Source organism: Cervus canadensis, chromosome 30 (assembly GCF_019320065.1).
Source record: "Cervus canadensis isolate Bull #8, Minnesota chromosome 30, ASM1932006v1, whole genome shotgun sequence".
Classification (NCBI taxonomy): domain Eukaryota; kingdom Metazoa; phylum Chordata; class Mammalia; order Artiodactyla; family Cervidae; genus Cervus; species Cervus canadensis.
The window spans coordinates 18,544,360-18,562,454 of NC_057415.1; the positions used below are offsets into that span (position 1 = coordinate 18,544,360).

Below are 18,095 nucleotides of genomic sequence, written 5' to 3' on the forward strand. Positions count from 1 at the left end.
TGTCCTCATTTGCCCACCTCCATGCCTCAAGTTCTGTGAGAATGAACTATCCCACGGTGAGTGAGTGAGTATGTTCTTACAGAGAAGTCAAAGGAAAGCCCATAAGTATGTGTCAGTCTGAAAGAGGAGTGAAGGTGTTCACTCCTCTTTCAACCAGACTATCAACCGGGAAGGAGCTTTGTGGCTGGGTAAGGATGGCAGAGACTGGATCTCTGGTATCTGGAGACCATGGTAGGACCCTGAACAGGAGCATGACATGCTATGCTGCTGCTGCTGCTGCTAAGTCACTTCAGCCGTGTCCAACTCTGTGCGACCCCATAGACAGCAGCCCACCAGGCTCCCCCGTCCCTGGGATTCTCCAGGCAAGAACACTGGAGTGGGTTGCCATTGCCTTCTCCAGTGCATGAAAGTGAAAGTGAAGTCGCTCAGTTGTGTCCGGCTCTTAGCGACCCCATGGACTGCAGCCTACCAGGCTCCTCCACATCCATGGGATTTTCCAGGCAAGAGTACTGGAGTGGGGTGCCATTGCCTTCTCCAGACATGCTATGGGCAAAGTCTATAATGTCAAAGACCACGTTTCAGAAACCTAGATTTTAGAAGTGGCAGTGTGCAAGGACCAAGTTAAGACAACATGTGGACTAGAAACCACTTGCTGGTGCTGAGATGTCAGCACCTTGGAAACAGATCACCCTCAGTGAAAATGGGTCAGGGAAGAATCCTGAGTTTGATAGACTTAAAACTGCTTTAAATAAAAATAATTACAGTTTTCTATTAGAAATGGGAGCATTTTGACATTCAGAAATTGAAAAAAAAATCTGTTAACATTTTATGGTTTTGAATGGTCACAGCAGTCCTCTTCCAACATAGTATTGGAAGCCTTAGCCACAGCAACTGGACAAGAAGAAAATTTCTTGTATGTGTTTTATATATATATATATATATATCTCCAAAGCTATCCTGAATAACTCGTCAGTAGTTCAAGTAAAAGCACACAAACTCACACCTAAATTAAATGCACATACACCTTTGGGGGGCTTCCCAGGTGGCTCAGTGGTAAAGAATCTGACTGTCAATGCTGGAGATGCGAGTTTGACCCCTGGGTTGAGAAGATCCCTGGGAGGAGGTCATGGCAACCCAATCCTGTATTCTTGCCTGAAAAATCCCATGGACAGAGGAGACTGGCAGGCTGCAGTCCATGGGGTCACACAGCTGAGGGGGCACACACACACACACACACACAGCTTTAGGGCACATCACATACAGTCATCATGATCTTCCAGAAGAGACTCTTGGTTCAGAAAAGTAGTCACTGAAGCTAAGTCTTAGCATGGTCTGTCATCTCTTTAACCTATTTGATAGGAATAATAATAGTCTACCTCATAGAGATCATTTGATGAATGAAATAATTACAGAGCATAGTTTCTAAGATACCATGGGTACATAATTAGTAGCTAAATTTTCAACCTAACATTCTCATCGGCATTTTGTTATCTCTTGATATTTTAATTTTTAACTTTGATAGTAACCATCCTAACAGGTGTGAGATATCTCATTTTGGTTTTAATCTAAATTTTCCTGATGATTAGGGATGTGGAGCATCTGTTGGTGTGCTTGTTGGCCATTTGTATGTCGTCTTTAGAAGGTCTGTTGGAGTCCTCTGTCCATTTTTAAGTAGAATTATTTGCTTTTTGCTGTTGAGTTGAAGGAGTTCTGTATATATTTTGAATATTAACCCCTTAATGGGTTATAAAAAACTGAAAAATTCTTAAACATATGGGAATACCAGAATGCCAGGGTTTTCTGTCTCCTGAGAAACAGTATGTAGGACAAGAAGCAACAATTAGAACTGTTGCTGGTTCAGTTTGACAGACTGGTTCAAAATTGGGAAGGGAGTATGTCAAGGCTGTGTGTTGTCACACTTCTTTAACTTATATGCAGAGTAAATCATGCTAAATGCCAGGCTGGATGAACCACAAGCTGGAATCAAAGAGTGCCAGCAGAAATATCAACAATCTCACATATGCAGATGATAACCACCCTAATGACAGAAACCAAAAAACTAAAGAGCCTCTTGATGAAAGTGAAAGAGGAGAGTGAAAAAGCTGGCTTAAAACTCAACATTGAAAAAACAAAGATCATGGTATCTACTCCCATCACTTCATGGCAAATAGATGGGGAAACAGTGACAGATTTTATTTTCTTGGGCTCCTAAATCACTGCGGATGGTGACTGCAGCCACAAAATTAAAACACTCTTGCTCCTTGGCAGGAAAGCTATGACAAACCTAGACAGCATATTAAAAAGCAGAGACATTACTTTGCCAACAAAGGTGTTTATAGTCAAAGCTATGGTTTTTTCAGGAGTCTTGTATGGATGTGAGTTGGACCATAAAAAAGGCTGAACATCAAAGAATTGATGCTTTTGAACTGTGACTCGAGACAACTCTTGAGAGTATCTTTGACTGCAAGGAGATCAAACCAGTCCTAAAGGAAATCAGTCCTGAATCTTCCATTGGAAAGACTGAAGCTGAAGCTTCAATACTTTGGCCACCTGGTGTTAAGAGCCAACTCATTGGAAAAGACTCTGATGCTGGGAAAGATTGAGGGCAGGAGGAGAAGGGGGTGACAGAGAATAAGATGGTTGGATGGCATCATCGGGACAATGGACATGAGTTTGAGCAAACTTGGAGAAGGACAGGGAAGTCTGACATGCTGCAATTCATGGGTTCAAAAAGTGTCAGACATGACTTAGCAACTGAACAATAACCTGGTATGAGATAGATGGTTTGCAAATTTTTTTTTTCCCATCCTGAAGGTTACCTTTTCATTTTGTTATTGTCTCTTTTGCATAAGCTTTCTAGTTTTATGTATGTAGTCCCACTTGTTGATCTTTGCTTTCATTACTTGTGCTTTTGGTATCATATCAAAAAGAAAATCATTGCAAAGACTGATGTCAAAGATATTTTCCCCTGTGTTTAATTCTAGGAATTTGACAATTTCAAGTCTCCATTTCAACTTGAAGCACTTCTTTGAACATTTCTTACCGGGCAGATCTAGTTGTAATGAACTCCCCCAGCTTTTTATCTGGGAATGTCTTAATTTCTCCTTTATTCTTGAAGAAGAATTTTGCCAGATATTAAATTCTCAGTTGACAGGCTTTTCCCCCAGCTCTTTAAATGTATAATTTCATTGCCTTCTGGGATCCTTTACATATGAGGAGTAGCTTGTCTTTTGCTGCTTCAAGATTCTCTTTTTTTGTGTTTGGTTTTTTAACTATACATCTTGATTTGGGTCTCTTTAGATTTATCCTGCTTGGAATTGGCTGAACTTGAATTCAGAGATCTTTGTCTTTATTCAAATTTGAGAAGTATTCAGGCATCATTTCTTCAAATAATCTTTCTTTCCTTTTTTCTCTCTCATCTTCTGGGACTCATACATATTTTTCCTTTTGATGGCATTTCTAGATGGTATATTCATATATTTATAGATGGCATAATCTATAAATCCCTTGGATTCTGTTCACTTTCCTTCATTTTTTTCTTCTTGATCCTCAGACTCAGTAATTTGAAATGACCTGTCTTCAAGTTTACTGATGCTGCTGCTTTGGTTGCTATTGAATCCCTTCAGTGAATTTTTCAATTCAGATATTTTATTGTCGCCTTCAGGATTTTTTTGGCTCCTTTCTACACCATCTCTCTTTGTTGATATTCTTGCTTTGCTCATACATTATTTTCCTGATTTCCTTTAGTTCTTTGTCCAAGTTTTCCTTTAGCTTTCTTGCACATTTAAATTGCTTTAAAGATGTGTAGCCAAAGTCAAAGGCTTTAGCATAGTCAATAAAGCAGAAGTACATGTTAAAAAAAAGATGTTGTATGGCAAGTCTGCTGCTTGTATTTATTCAAGGATGGTTTCTGGAAATTTATTTTGTTCCTTCAAATAGGCCCTTTTTCTTGTTTCTGCGTCTGCTTTATGATCTTTCATTGAAAATTGGGAACATGAGAAAACAGCTACCTCCCCCGTCTATGCAAACAAGCGTGTAATGCCTTCAGTAATTGGCCAGGTATGTCCTCAGCCTTGGGATCTATTTGGGAGGAAGCTAACATCTTAGGTTTTTTCTGGATATCATCTTACTTGGGCCATATGTGAGCATTTCCCCTGCCCCAGTTTCCCCAGAATTTATGGCTGCTGTTAAATGTGTTAACTTCTCTGAACACCTGCTTCTCAGGGCCTTTCATGTTCTATTATATTCCTTCGCCTGTAATTCTTGCCTCAGGTCTCCATGGGTCAGTGGTTTCCCCTGCAGGTTTCATGTAACGTTGTGCCTTCCACTTCTTTCAGTGACTTCTGCCAATCTGAGATCTGAGCTGTGCTGTTGTTCCCCATTGGAACTGAGTCAGCTGAGACAGAAATTAGTTTCTTGGGTATCCCACAGACTAGTCCTTCTAGCCTGAAGGAGAGACTGGGAATTGGGTTACTTCCTTTCAGCCATGCCACACCTGGGCAAAGTGGGATGAGTGTGGGTAAGAAGGCTACAAATTCTCCTACTATTTGAATGTTGCTTTTTCTTGACTGGGCATTTGTTGGTTGCTTTCACTGTCTGAAGGCAGTGTATCTTGTGTGAACTGGCTCTCTACAGCTGAGGCAATCACCAAACAGGGCTGACAGCTGAGTGTTCCCTGCCAGCAGCACTCCCAGCAGCTGGGATAACGATTCTTCCTTCCTAATGAGGGATCTCGGTGATGTGCCACAGCATCCACCTCAGACCCGAAGTCATAAAAAGCAGGGGAAGGTTATGTGTGAGTACAGACCATATGCACATAATGGCCATTCATTGGCTCTTAAGCTGGCCAACAGGTTGTCAGACATGGAGTATCAGTTCTGACCTTGACCCCAGAAAATTCATGTGTACCCTGACCTTTCATTATGAGTTGGCTAGAAAAGTAGATGAATTGGAAATACCAGCACCATGAAATATGAGGGAGAAATGAGGACAGATTTTAAAGATACGAACACAGCATGGCCCAACCTAGAGTTCCTTTATTCCACCCATGCAGGCAGGTACAATTTTCTGGAATGTATCTTCTATGGAGAAATTGAAGCAGAGGGGATATGACTTATAGGTGCCAGCTGGGAATGATTGCTGGAATAAAAACAGTCAACTTAGGTGAAAGTCTGAATATTGATCAGGAGACCATTAGCCTCTTGGTGCAAAAGCAGTAAATAAAACTATTTGTCCATTTAGCATGAATTAAGGCAGTGGCACCAATGTCCCGGTAGTGTTTCTTTACTGCCACACACTCAGAGGTTTTTTAAAAAGTCAATGTCACTTAAGATTCTCTTTGATGAAGTAAAATTTATTAATTTTATGTAAATCTTGACTTTTTAGTAATGACTTTAATATTCTGTGTGATGAGCTAGGAAGTATACAAATGCATTTGAGTTATTGTTTGAATTTGTGACCTGAAGTAGCTGATTTTTTTCATGGGAAACCACTTTTCCTTGAAAACACTACTAATAGATAAACTATAACTATTCATACCTGGGTATTGGTACACATTTTCTCAGAAACCAAATGACCCAGCTACTTATGACAGTGTTTGTGGCTAATGATAAAATTTAAAATTCTAAGTGAATTTATAATTGTAAATTCTAGTGAGAGTTTCCCAATATTTAAAATTTTTCTTATGGGATCAGTGGTGATATTAATGATACTTTTGATATTATGTAGTGGAAAGTGTTACTATTTGCAAGACCTGCATATCTCAGTGAACCAGTATTTTCCTAGTGACAAAATGCATGATGTAACATGCATAATCTATGGATAAAAGATTTATTCAGTATGTAAGGATTTTAATGTAATGGTATGAGAAATTTATAGGTATTTAGATTCCACATTGCAAATAACCTTTAGGAAGCGACCAGTTGTTGAATTTTGGTGTGGTGTCAAAGTAGGTCCTGTGTATTGATACGAGGCTGGATTTTCTTCATACACCTCGACTGGAAAAGTGTATCACCATAAACTGAATGAGTACACAGATAGACGAGATCGGGCGCGTTCAGGGTGGTATGGCCGTAGACCAGATGGGAGAATCTATTTGTCTTCTAAAAAGTCAGACATTAAAGAGATTTGCAAAAAACATAAAAACAATACCACTCTTTCCCCAATTTCTCTTGTTTTGAAAAATAGTTATGTTTTTATAAAATGCCATTTATCATAACATAAGATTATTATTTTAAAATAAATTTTTTTTCTGTTTTAATTTCTAATATAAATTTTCATACATTCAACCCACTAAATAGAAATTTGTTGGTGTCTTCAATATTTTTTAAGTGTTTAAAGAAGTCCTGAAATCTAAACATTTAGGAATCACTGCTCTGGAGATAGGGGTTTCCCTGGTGACTCTGCGGTAAAGAATCTGCCTGTGATGGGTTTGATCCCTGGGTTGGGAAGATCCCCTGGAGGAGGCTACAGCAACCCACTCTTGCCTAGAGAATCCCATGCACAGAGGAGCCTGGCAGGCTGCATGCATTCCATAGGGTTGCATAGAGTCAGACAGGATTGAAGCGACTAAGCAGCAACAACAGCAGCTCTGGAGATACACATCTGTAACTTATCCTTGTCTACCTTTAAGATGGTTCCCAAGCAAAGTAAGAACTCTACAACAGTGTACTTCCAATTGCTATCTGTACTCTGTGCTCTGTTGAAGTGTATCTTACTTTTCCGTATGCTAAACCCCCCACATTGTATTATAATTTTTACTTTAAACATATGAGGCACCCATGGAAGTGTACTGCTCAGAGCTCCCTTTAAGAAAAAACTCACTAGTTGTGAGGCGCACAGTTTCCTGAGAGCCTCCAGTTACAGCGCCTTCAGAATCTCCCTCAGTGTTAGAACTGAGGCCAGTGACTCCTTAGGCAGTCCTCAGCAGATGATAAGAATGGCAGGTTTGCCAGAGTGTGGCCATTTCACCAAGAACAGTGCTCTTCTAAGAGGCTTTCTTTGCCATGGAGCTCTGTGTTGGATTGTCTGAAGTTGTAGTATATCTCCCTGCCAAATCCTGCTTCCTTCCGCATTTCTTTCTCAGATGTTCAATTTACACTGTACTCTGAAGGATTCCCCTGCAATATTCAGACCCCTTGTCTTATCTTCCATAGACAACACCCTCGATAAACCTCTCACATTCTTAACTCTATCTTGTCATTTGCTTCCTTGAAAGAGCCACCTGACATAGCACTCTTTCAAAAAGATTTTACTCTACTGTTTTTAGATTTTCTTCTTGCAGAATTGAATTTCTTCCTGTTATCATTTCTCTTCTTTATTTTTCCTTCATTTTTGAAGGCTATTTTCACTGGATACGGAATTTTAACTTGGCAATTTTTGTCTTTCATCACTTTAATGATATAGTTCTGTTATCTTCTGATTACATCAGTCATTTTTCTTTTCACTATTTCCAACATACATTGTCTTTTATTAGGACTGCTTTCAGGATTTTTTTAGTTGTTGTTGCTGCTGTTTTGCTCATTCTTCTTTATGTTTTAAATTAAGAAAGATCAATAACACATTTATAGGAGACTTGGAAAATACAGAACAAAGTTACATTTCGTTTCACTATATTGCAATTATTTTTTAGGTCGCTAAATTAAGATTTTTAATTAGGGTTCTAATATCAAACTCTCAAAAATTAATAGAATGAATAGATAGAAAAATTGAATATATCTAAAAAGCCCCATGAATGAATTCAACATAATTAAGATTTATACAACTTTTACATGACAGTAAGATACAGATTCTATTCAAGTTCCTCTGGACTTGGAGACACTGGAACATATCCAGGGATGTAAAACAAGGTGCAAAATTTTCATGGTCTAAAGGTATTGAAATCATACAAAACCTGTTCTCTTATCATACAAAGTCTGTTATCACTGTGGAATTATGTTAGAAATCAATATCAAAAGATACTTGAAAACCATATATTTTCAAGTGCAATGTGACATTTACCAAGAGAGAGCTTTGTCTTAGCCACTGAAAAACCTCAGTAAAGTTAGAAGACTGAAAAAATGCAGAGGTTGATTGCAGAGAAGAAAGCGTTTAGATAAGAAATTAATATCAAAATGAGAAATTAATATCAGAGATATTAAAAAGAAACCTCATGTATTTTAAATTAAATGCCCACTTTTAAACGATGGGTCTAAGAAGCCATAACATGAAAAATTAGAAAATATTTGTAACAGAATAAAAATGAAAAAAGAATTCACCAGCATTTGTCACATGCAGCTGAAGCTTCTCAGTGCAACTAAATACATTGTGGAACCTTAAGGTATAAGAACAAATAATAGACACTAGCACAAAGTTTTGTGAAATTTGAACAAAATCTGTAGTTAATACTGTGTCACATGTTCATTTCCTGTTTGTTTTTTTTTCAACATAGTATTTCTTTATATTCTCAGAATTGGGATTAGAAGTTTCGAACCTCCTTCAGTATTTTAAAAATCACTATAAATTTTCTTGACTTTTAGCAGTAGTACTAGATGCTGAAATACGTGGAACTGTATGAAAGTTTTGAGTGAATATGAATTAGAAATCTAGCATTCTATTCATGCCAAGTCAAACAAGTGGAATCAAAATGTCATAATTTTTTTTAGCTAGGCAAAATTTCATGGGAAAAAAGTGAGAAAGGGAAAGTGTTAGTCACTCAGTCATGTCTCAGTCTTTGTGACCCCATGGGCTGTATAGCCTGCCAGGCTCCTCTGTCCATGGAATTCTCCAGGCAAGAATATTGGAATGGGTTGCCGTTTCCTTCTCCAGGGGATCTTCCTGACCCAGGGATTGAACCCAGTTCTGCATTGCAGGCAGATTGTCTTCATCATCTGAGCCACCAGGCAAAAATTCATAAGTTTTCTGAAATGCATGTATTATACATACTATTTACGTATATGTATACAAAAAGATTTTCTACTCTGCTTCTAAAGTATTGAGAAAGAACAACAACAAAAAAGAGAGAAATTAGAAAACATAAATGAAATGGGAGGACTGAATGTGAAATAGAAAAAGTGAAAAGAACTAGATAAAAGTAAAAGATCATCATATAATCCAGTTGTTTCTAAACATGGCTGCTCATTAGAAACACATCTGGAGCTTTGGAGGAAAAAAGCAATATTTGGGCATTTGTATTCTTCAAAAATTTCCAAGATAATTCTGATATGCATCTTGATTTTAAAGACTGATTACATGTTTTTCTATTAAATGGTAGCTTTAGTGAAATAGAATTGTGTTATTTTCTGTTGACCAATCATGATACAGTAGTATTAAGTGAATAATAGTTACATAATCACAGTAGTAAAAGATGTTTATCAGTTTTCACAATCAATAGCCAGAGAATAAAAGATAATTACAGTTGCAAGCCACTATGGCAACATGGTTAACCTAACAATATAAATTAATTATATACAGTTTGGGGGTTAAGTAGAGTGATATGGTAAGTGGAAGTGCATACATCCACATATTTTCTTCATCTACCCAGCCAGTCTATGTCTTTCGGTTGGTGTGTTTAATCCATTTACATTTGAAGTAATTATCAGTATGTATGATCTTGTTACCATTTTCTTAATTGTTTTGAGTTTATTTTGTGTAGGTCTTTTCCTTCTATTGTGTTTCCTTTGTAGAGCAGTTCCTTTAGTAGTTCTTGTAAAGCTGGTTTGGTGGTGCTGAATTCTCTTAACTTTTGCTTGTCTGGAAAGCTTTCGATTTCTCTGTCAAATGTGAATGAGAGTCTTGCTGCATAGAGTATTCTTGGTTGTAGGCACTTCCCTTTCATCACTTTAAATATATCATGCCACATTCCCTTTTGGTTTATAGAGTTTCTGTTGAGAAATCAGCTGATAACCTTCTGGGGGTTCCCTTTTATGTTGTCATTTTTCCCTTGTTGCTTTTAATATTTTATATTTGTCTTTAATTGTTGTCAGTTTGATTATTACGTGTCTTGGTGTGTTTCTCCTTGGGCTTATTCTGCCTGGGACACTCTGCTTCTTGGAGTTGGTCGACTATTTCTTTTCCCATGTTAGGAAAGTTTTCAGCTATTATCTCTTCAAATATTTTTTCTCTGGTCCTTTCTCTCCTCATTCTGGAACCCCCATAATGCAAGTGATGGTGCATTTAATGTCCCAAAGCTCTCTTGGGCTTCCCAAGTGGTGCTAAATGGTAAAGAATCTGCCTGCCAATGCAGGAGACATAAGACACTTGGGTTCGATCCCTGGGTCAGGAAAAACCCCTGGAGGAGGCCATGGCAACCCACTCCAGTATTCTTGCCTGGAGAATCCCTTGGACAGAGGAAACTGATGGGCTGCAGTTGATGGGGTCACAGAGAGTTGGGCATGACTGAAGCAACTTAGCAGGCACGTATACACTGGAGGGGATTATGTGGGATAAGTGAGAGAATCATAGCACAAGGCCTGGCATGAAGGCAGCCCCCAACAAAGTCTTATTTCCTGGCCTTCCCTTGGGACAGTCTTCCCTCCAGCACTAACCATTCACAGATAGTATGTCTGAGGACACAAGCCAGCTGTCTTCCACTTGCCCAGTGTGTGGGCATCACCTGAGGGGTAGGGCACTCAGTGTTTGCCTTCAAGAACACACAGGCAATCCATGAACAGAACAGAGATGACTGGCAGTCCAGACTTCCAGTACAGTAGTGAGCATGTAGTTCCTTTTTCTTTGAGGCCTCAATGTGCTCATGAGGATAGCAGTGTGACGCAGAGGAAGACAGAGTCTGCATCTGATAGTAGTGGTGTAGTGTTAGTTGCTCAGTCGTTTCCAACTCTTTGTGACACCATGAACTGTAGCAGGCCAGGCTCCTCTGTTCATGAGATTTCCCAGGCAAGAATACTGGAGTGGGTTGACATTTTCTTCTTCAGAGGAGTCTGCATCTCGTTGCGTCTGATCACAACTCTGAAGAGTCATTGGCTGCAGGATTCAAGCAGGTCCCTCCACTTCCCTGATCCTGTTTCTTCATTGAAGTTGGTTTAACATGAGGGGTCAGTGAGAGAATACAGGTGAAGGGCTGCATGTTGTCTAGTACTGCTAATGCTGGATGAGGGTTGCCTTCTCCCACATGGATTCCTTATAAGATCCAGTGGAGGGGAGAGCAGTCAGGATGGTCATAGAAGCTCTTTGTTGCTCTCAAGGCCTTACTGTGGCCTGGACCTTTGGGACCGAGTCTTCTGTGATGGTAAAACAGTTCTGTGATATCCATGTGCCATGTGTCTCTCCATCTTAGGGCATAGGCAGAGGCACCAGGATCTTGACTCTGTGCCAGTTCTGTTGGGAGGTTTTACAGAGGGTCTAGCACAGCACTGTCCAGTAGAAATATAAATCACGTGTAAGTTTAAATTTTCTAGTAGTCACATTAAAAAGAATGAAAAATAGGAAAATTTTAATGTATTTATTTAAATTAGTATACAGGAGACTTAAGAGACAGAGATTCGATCCCTGGGTTGGGAAGATGCCCTGGAGGAGGAAATGGCAACCTGCTCTGCTATTCTTGCCTGAAGAATCCCATGGTCAGAGGAGCTTGGTGGGCTATGGTCCATGGAGTTGCAGAGTCAGTTGGACATGACTGAAGCAACTTAGCATGCACCTAAAATATTGTTTCAACATGTAACCCATATAAAAACATTTATTAATGAGATAAGCTGTTCTTTTTTCATACTAAGTCTTCAAACTCCCATGTATATTTTACATGTACAATAATCTTAATTAGGACTAACCACAGTTCAAGGACCCTAATATTAGATAGGACAGATCTAGTGGGATGTGACCTCCAGGAAATAGAGCCATGCTGCCATCTCGTGGTTATGCTATCAAATAGCATCCTGAGCACCCACAGGCCAGGCCTTGTGCTGGCACCAAAGGCACACAAGTTAAATGCTTATGGTCCTGGAGTGCCTTCATCATCCTAGTGAGAGAAAAGGCACCAACCTTCCAGGAGTCCAAAGTTCCAGAAGAGAAGGCTCTTAGAGTGCTCTGAGATTTGGAAACACCAGGGATGATCAGTTCAGTTCAGTCGCTCAGTCCTGTCCAACCCCTTGCGACCCCATGGACTGCAGCACGCCAGGCCTCCCTGTCCGTCACCAACTCCCAGAACTTGCTCAAACGCATGTCCATTGAGCTGGTGATGCCATCCAGCCATTTCATCCTCTGTTGTCCCCTTCTCCTCTGGCCTTCAGTCTTTCCCAGCATCCAGATCTTTTCCAGTGAGCCAGTTCTTCGCGTCAGGTGGCCAAAGTATTAGAACTTTAGCTTCAACATCAACCCTTCCAATAAATATTCAGGACTGATCTCCTTTAGGATTGACTGGTTTGATATCCTTGCTGTCCAGGGGACTCTCAAGAGTCTTCTCCAACATCACAGTTCAAAAGCATCATTTCTTCGGTGCTCAGTATTCTTTATAGTCCAACTCTCACATCCATGCATGACTACCGGAAAGACCATAGCTTTGACTAGATGGACATTTGTTGGCAAAGTAATGTCTCTGCTTTTTAATATGCTGTCTAGGTTGGTAGATCCGTGGTAGCCCACAGCACCAGGAATGATAGTCAGCCAGAGATGTGAGAAGACTTGAGGAACAAGGAGGCACTTCATTTGCTTTTTAAAAACAACTTTTCTCATTGCTCAGATTTTCTATTTTTTCATTTGTTTCAAAGACTTTGTACTTGCTTCTTAAAATATTTTTATAATGCCTGCTTTAAAATTCTTGTCATAAATTCCATTATTTGATTCATTCTGGGGTTTGATTGTCTTGGCATTTGTGGATAATTTATACTAGATAGGAGCCTCTGGATTCTATCTTCTTCTTCTTTTTTTTTTAGGAGTTGGGGTTTAAAATAAGGACCAGCTGAATGCAGCTGTTCGGCTTCCCACTGGGCCCTGGAAACACTTGCTTGGCAAAATGGAGCACTTACAGTGTGCCGCTGCAGTGGATGGGTACCTTTCAGGCCTGTGTGGGTCACCAGTTCACATCTGCTCACTGCCTCTGAGTGAAGGTTTTGGTTGGCGCCACTGACACTTGGAGAAAGAGGAGCAAACAAAGTGCTAGTTAGACCCACCACCTATCATCTTACTTTACCTCATTAATCCCAGGGGAATGGAAACTCACTTTCCCAATTGACCCCCTGGAAGCAAGAGAGGACTGAAGCAGAGTGATGACTACCCTCCCTAGCACCATCTTATTCTGCCTTAGTAATGCCACCTGGGGTGAAGGCTCAGGTTCCCTAGGGGTCCTCTTGATGGGGTTTTAGGGTGAGTGAACTGCTTACTAACTGTGCTTCACTCTCTGCCTGTTTAATCTCATTGCTGGCAGGTGGGGGTGGAGGTTTAGCTCCGTCTTGGACTCTGCTGGCACATCGGGTGGAGTGGGGGAGAATGAATTACTCACTGAATCAGAACTGCATTGCTTTGTTCAGTGTGGATGCTGGATATGGGTGCAGACACTAGGCCTTGCTGATCGGGTGGCGGGATGGGGTAGGGAGGGAGTGGGTATTAGTGTAGTGTGACTAGCTTCATTATTGTATCTTGTCATTAAGTTTTTTTACTGTCAGGTGAGGAGGAAGTTCAAAATGCTGTAGGACTCCACTTAACACTGCTCTAGGGGTGAAGGAAGAAAGTTGGGGATTGGAGCACTGCCTGTTTCCCTTAGTGAAGGATGAAAGATCAATCTCCACCTAGCCTACTGACACCATTTGAAGCTGGAGGGCAGCTTGCAAGGTGGAGGAGGATAAGTAGAAGATCAGCCTCTGCTTGGCTCTATGAAACTATGAAGCAGGATGGAGTTTTTTCATCTGTTCTTGGTTAGAGGAGGGTCTGAGTATTGCCAAAAAGGTTTTCTGATGTTAAACATATGTTTTCCTAGTCTTTGGCTAGGGAGAACAAAGTTTTCTTATTTCTTGGACGTTTTTTGGTCCATGCCTTGTTGGGCTGTTCCTGCTTGGAGGCTTCTTCAGCACTCTGTCCAGTATATATAAGGGGCAATAGAAACAGTGAATCCACTACTGTATGGAACCTCACATCCCATGGCCCAATAACAGTCTTCTTTCTTTCTATTACATTCAGATTCTGCCTATACTTGTGTTATGCCCAGTATTTTTAGTGGTAGGAGGAAGAACCTGGGAGAAAGGTTTTGCTGAAATTCAAAATGCATTTTTCCTTTTATTTTACTAAATCATAAATGTACAATAGCATCCTAACTCTGTGGTGGTGGTGGTTGTTTAGTCGCTAAGTCGTGTCTGACTCTTTTGCGACCCCATGGACTGTGGACTGCCAGGCTCCTCTGTCCATGGGATTTTGCAGGCAAGAATATTGGAGTGGGTTGCCATTTCCTTCCCAACCCAGGGATTGAACCTGCGTCTCCTGCATTGGCAGGTGGATTCTTTTTTTTTTTTTTCATTTAAATTTATTTATTTTTAACTGGAGGATAATTGCCTTATAATATTGTGTTGGTTTCAGCTATATATCAACATGAACCAGTCAGAGGTGTGTGCTATGCTGTGCTTAGTTGCTCAGTCATGTCTGACTCTTTGCTACCCCTTAGAATGCAGCCCACTAGGCTCCTCTGTCCATGGGGATTCTTGAGGCAAGAATATTGAAGTGGGTTGCCATGCCCTCCTCCAGGGGATCTTCCCAACCCAGGGATCAAACCCAGGTCTCCCGAATTGCAGGTGGATTCTTTACTGTTTTAGCCACCAGGGAAGCCAATCATAGTGCTCTGTGGCAACCTAGAAGGATGGGATGAAACGGGAGGTAGGAGGGAGGTTTAAGAGGGAGAGGGACATACATATGTATACCTATGACTACCTATGACTTCCCTGGTGGCTCAGATGGTAAAGAATCTGCCTGCAATACAGGAGACCTGGGTTTGATCCCTGGGTTGGGAGTATCCCCTGGAGGAGGACATGGCAACCCACTCCAGTATTCTTGCCTGGAGAATCCCATGGACAGAGGAGCCTGGCAGGCTACAGCCCATGGGGTCACAAAGAGTCAGACACAACTGAGTGCCTAAGCACAGCACATCTATGACTACAAGTGTGTGTCCCCCTCCCTCTTAAACCTCCCTCCTACCTCCCACTCCCTCCTACCACTCCAGGTTGTCACAGGGCACTGGAGTTGAGCTCCCTGAATCATACAGCAAATTCCCACTGCCCATCTGTTTTACATACGGTGACGTATATGTGTTAATGCTACTCTCTCAATTCATCCCACTCTCTCATTCCACCCCCCACTGTGTCTACGTGTCTGTTCTCTATGTCTATGTCTCCATTGCTGCCCTGCAGATGGGTTCATCAGTACCATCTTTCTAGATTCCATATATATGTGTTAATATATGATATTGGTTTTTTTCTTTCTGACTGACTTCACTCTGTATAATAGATTCCAGGTTCATCCACTTTATTAGAACTGAGTCAGATGCATTCCTTTTAATGGCTGGGTAATATTCCATTGTATATATATACCACAGCTTCATTATCCATCCATCTGTCAGTGGATATCTAGGTTACTTCCATGTCCTAGCTATTGTAAATAGAGCTGCAATGCACTTTGGGGTACATGTGTCTTTTTCAATTTTTTGGTTTCCTCAGAGTATATGGTTGGTAGTGGGATTGCTGAGTAATGTGGTTTTATTCCTAGTTTTCTAAGGAACCTCTATACTGTTCTCCATAGTGGCTGTATCGTCTTAAATTCCCACCAACAGTGCAAGAGAGTTCCTTTTTCCCTACACCCTCTCCGGCATTTATTGTTTGTAGATTTTGATGATGGCCATTCTGACCAGTGTAAGGTGATATCTCATTGTAGTTTTGATTTCCATTTCTGTAATAATGAAGGATGCTGAGCATCTTTTCATGTGTTTATTATTCATTTGTATGTATTCTTTGGAGAAATGTCTGTTTCTTTTTCCCACTTTTTGATTGGGTGTTTTGTTTTTCTTGTATTGAGTTTTATGGTGGTTTAGTCGCTAAGTAGTGTCTGACTCTTGCGGCTGCATGGACTGTAGCCCACCAGGCTCCTCTATCCTTAGGATTTTCCAGGCAAGAATATTGGAGTGGGTTGCCATTTCCATCTCCAGTTGAGTTGTATGAGCTGCTTGTATATTTTTGAAATTAATCGTTTGTCAGTTTTGTTTGCTATTATTTTTTCCAATTCTGAGGCTTGTATTTTTACTTTGTTTACAGTTTCCTTTGCTGTGCAAAAACTTTTAAATTTGATTAGGTACCAGTTGTTTATTTTTGTTTCTATTTCCATTACTCTAGGAGGTGGGTCATAGAGGATCTTGCTGTGATTTATGTCATGTGTTTAGTGTTCTGCCTGTTTTCCTCTAAGAGTTTTATAGTTTTTGGTCTTACCTTTGGTCTTTAATCCATTTTGAGTTTATCTTTTTGTATGGTGTTAGGAAGTGTTCTAATTTCATTCTTTAACACATAGTTGTCCAGTTTTCCCAGCAGCACTTATTGAAGAAACTGTCTTTGCCCCATCGTATATTCTTGCCTCCTTTGTCAAAAATAAGGTATCCATAGGTATGTGGGTTTATCTCTGGACTGTCTATCTTGTGCCATTGGTCTATATTTCTGTTTTTGTGCCAGTACCCTACTGTCTTGATGACTATAGCTTTGTAGTATAGTCTGAAGTCAGGAAGGTTGATGTCTCTAGCTCAGTTCTTATTTCTCAAGATTGCTTTGTTCTGCCCACTTTTTGATTGGGTTATTTATTTTTCTGGTATTGAGCTGAATGATATGTTGTGCAGTCAAAAAAGAAAATATGCCTCCTTTCTTTCCAAACTACCTAACAGTAATTATCTCAAATGACATCAGCTTTTCCATACTCCTTGCCATAATGTCTAAGCTGATGTTCCTTAGCATCTTCTTTAATTCCACCAACAAACAGCCTCTTCACAGTGCCAAATTTTCCAGATTCCTCTTTGGCTATGGCCCATTATGGCTAACTCACTTGTTCATCAGTTGAATGAGATTTTGCCGCCACAGCAGGATCAACCTCAGTTATGGATGAAAAAGTTACAAAACCAGATACTCTTGATCCTTTGCTGACAGGATCCCTCATACCACACGGTCTGTAAGTTTTCCCCGTGGCTTATAGTAGCTCTTAAATTTTCTTCTGTGGTTTCAAAGCTTGGTGGTGGTTTAGTCACTAAGTTGTGTCCGACTCTTGTGAACCAGTGGACTGTAGCCTGCCAGGCTCTGTCCATGGGATTCTCCAGGTGAGGATACTGGAGTGGGTGCCATTTCCTTCTCTAGAGGGTCTTCCCGACCCAGGAATCAAACCCTCACCTCCTTCATTGCAGGCAGATTTTTTACCAACTGATCTATGAGGGAAGCCCCTTCAAAGCTTAAGCCATCAATAATGTTTACAGAAATGTCCTTTTCTCTCTAAACAGGAGACTCAGTCACTTCAGCTGGATTTCAGTCCAGACAGATGAGAGATATGCACCAAGGAGTATGAACATACTTGTCCTGGCACTGCTGCCTTGAGGCATTCGTTTTTTGATGGTCACTGCTTTAGTGTAATGCATGTAAAGACCTTCCATACCACAAAATGGTTTTCAAAATAATTTACATTTCACATTAGATCTCTGATATCTCTCTTATTTTTTTTGATTTACAAAGATTGTTTCTTTTCCAACATGCTGGTACGTGGCAGTGTGTTCTCAGTGGATTTATTAATCAAGGTAGTATCCAATTAAAAACTTTCTCCAAGAAGTCATCTTGGCAAAGGTAATTTAACTTCTGCATTTCTACTTAACCTAACCTTGCATTGTGACTTGTGAGAAGACCCTGCTAGTGAGAAAAAAAGATCATTAGTTGCTATTATTAATCACAGGAAAATAATTCAAATATGCCTTACTTTATCAGTCATCGGGTCAAAAACACATTTCTGTGGGTAGATAATAAAGTTCTATTTAACAAATTTGTAACATTAATTCTCAGGTGTTAAAGCTTTATATTTGTTTTGTGAGCTAGCTTCAGTTCAGTTCAGTTCAATTGCTCAGTCGTGTCCAACTCTTTGCGACCCCATGAATCGCAGCACGCCAAGCCTCC

The 18,095-nt window shown here is 40.3% G+C and overlaps 1 protein-coding gene across 3 annotated transcripts in view; it reads left to right on the forward strand.

Moving 5' to 3' along the window:
• Nucleotides 1-18,095, forward strand: part of ZNF169 (zinc finger protein 169) — an 89,851-nt gene that overhangs the window by 16,569 nt on the left and 55,187 nt on the right. The window lies entirely within an intron of this gene.